The following is a 2,513-nucleotide window of genomic DNA, read 5'->3' on the forward strand; positions in this document are numbered from 1 at the left end:
CACACACACACACACACACACACACACACACAAATAAATAAATAAATAAATAAATTTTAAAAAACCAACCCTGGGTGTCCACACAGGCCCATGCCAGCCACCACTCTAGCTGACTTCTTTCTCTAGCTCAGGTTGTGTTAGTGCCTGAAGAGAAAGAAGTCCTTTTTGTTGCCTCCCTGGCAGTCACTTTCCCTGTGACATACACATAGCCTTAAGCATCTGGAACACAGCTGGATAGTCCACACTAAATGCGAGCTGCCTGATGCCTGGGAGCGAGCCAGCTATGTCCCTGGTAGCTCCTCTGTGAGTGAGCCCCTGGCCAGCAGCCCTGCTTTGCCAGCCCCACACCTGGGCAAGGGTAGCATCCAGGCTTTGTGCCCCGCACCTGAGACCAGACAGTGAAACTGGCTGTGAGCCTGGTCTTTTGACCAATAATCTGATTTCCCTCCTCATTCCTCAGGGAAGCCCAGCATGTCGGGAGCTCCTAAGTACACAGCTCTGCATCAGGCCCCTTCGCTCTCCTGACAGACCCGCTGGGGGGTTGGCATTAGCCTGGCTTGAGAGGGAAGAGAACTGCACAGAGAGTGAGTACAACTTGCCCAAGATAACGCAGCTCATAAAGCAGAAGACAGACCCGGAGAGATAGCTCAGTGGAATAAGTGCTTGCCTGGCAAGCGCAAGCTCCTGAGTTCAAACCCTGGTACCACAAAAGAAAAAAAAAGCAGAAGGTATTCAGCTCCCTGAGATCTAAGCAGCCTCTGTTCACCTCCCAGGGAGACCTCTGAGGTCCTCTTAATTCTGCCTTGGCCTCAGAGAATTAAAGAAGAGTACTGGGTCCTCTGGCAAAGTTTGTTCACAAGAAGTTCTGAACATGAGATGCCAAGCCAGAGAAAGGTATCATCAGTATAGTCCCTTAAAAACAGAACCACCCAGGCTGGGGAGATGGCTCAGTAGAATAAATGCTTGCCAGGCAAGCACGAGCCCCTGAGATCCCCCGTACCAGAAAACAAAAAACAAAAACAGAACCACCCACAGGTGTATGTGCACCCATGTTTATAGCAGTGTAATTTGTAAAGCTAGATCTTGGAAACAACCCAAATACCCACCAACCGAGGAATATATAAAAAAAGATGTGGTCTTTCTATACATTGGAGTACTACTCAGCCATTAGGATAAACTGTAAAGGAAGATACACTGGAGACTTTCATAGATAAATGGATGCAACTCAAGACCATCCTCCTAAGTGAAATAACCCAGACGCAAACGTGCAAACCTTATATTGTCCCCCTAGTATGAGAAGCTGAAAGGATGAATAAGATCCAGCGTGTGCAATAGATATTGTAAAGGAGGAAGAAACTGCTCAAAAGTAAAAAGAAACTGTGTTGGGAAAAGGAGAAAAGAAGAGAAAAGCAAAAATATATATACAAGATAGTTAAGATAGTTATGCTACTAATTTCTCTTAGTTCACTGAAAAGAAAGGTTTGTGCCAATATTGTTTGGACAGTTATATGCCAATATCTTGTACTCTGAGTAACTAATTTAAAGATAACAGTACACAATGTATTAACCATTGTTACCCTCCTATTGTCTTGATTTGAAATGTTTGGGTTTTTTTTTTTTTTTTCCTTTAAAATAAAAAAAAAAAAGAAAAAGAAAAAACCCAGAACCACCTGTTTGCTGAGGTGGGGCCTGGGCCTGAGCTGGGCCTCCTGCCCTGCCCTGCCAGAGCAAGGGTCGCTCTTACCTGCGACAATGGCAACAGCAGCAGCTCGGCTCTAGCGTCGCCCTCTCTCTGTCCGGCTCTGGCCCCAGCCTCTGTGCTGCCGTCTGGCAATTGCAGAAGTGACGAAACAGAGCGGCCTGCTGCCAACTCACCCCTGGGAGGAAATGCACTGACCGGGGTTCTCTCCACCAGATACCCCAGGAACCTCCAAATGAAGCCACCCAGGCCCAGGCTTCTTGAACAGCAAGGGACAGGGCGTGGTGCGGGCAGCAGCCACAGGGTCAGCAGCTGAGGCGAGGGAGAGAACGCAAGAGCGTGCTCCCGTGTGCTCTCAGCAGAGCCCCACGAGTGAACAAGAGAAGCAGCAAGCAGCAGATGATGAGGGAGGGAGGAGGGCAGGGCCCGGGCAGGAAGAGAAGGAACGGGCAGAGGGAGAGAGGCAGGCAGGACAACAGACCTGAGCATGGGGACAGAGCCTGAGTGGAGTGAGGAGACACGAGGACAGCATAGATCAGGGCGTTAAAAGAGAAAAAGATGAGACACAGACAGGGAGGGTGCAGCTGCGTGGGCACCGGTGTCCGTGTCTCTGTGTGAGGAGAGAAAGGAGCAGGAGAGGGACAAGGACGAGGAGCTCAGAGCTGCCACGGTCAGTGGCATGACTGGGCAGGAGATCCCTGGTGACCAAGAAGCGCTGGGTCCAAGAAACCTGTGGGGACGAGGTGGGGGGGGACATATCCCAAGAGCCTGCGCTGGAGCTTGGCAGTGAGTTTATGCAAGAGAGTGATCCTGC

General features: G+C 49.9%; 1 protein-coding gene across 1 annotated transcript in view; it reads right to left on the bottom strand.

The window, feature by feature from the left end:
• Ptafr (platelet activating factor receptor) overlaps positions 1-2,477 on the bottom strand; it is a 28,259-nt gene extending 25,782 nt beyond the window's left edge. Inside the window, exon 1 of the mRNA XM_023703098.1 lies at positions 1,745-2,477. The gene's annotated coding sequence lies outside the window, so the exon portion shown is untranslated. The remainder of the gene's footprint in view (positions 1-1,744) is intronic.
• Between the last annotated feature and the right edge of the window lie 36 nt (positions 2,478-2,513).

Source organism: Octodon degus, unplaced genomic scaffold, assembly GCF_000260255.1.
Source record: "Octodon degus isolate 3935 unplaced genomic scaffold, OctDeg1.0 scaffold00163, whole genome shotgun sequence".
In the NCBI taxonomy this organism is placed as follows: domain Eukaryota; kingdom Metazoa; phylum Chordata; class Mammalia; order Rodentia; family Octodontidae; genus Octodon; species Octodon degus.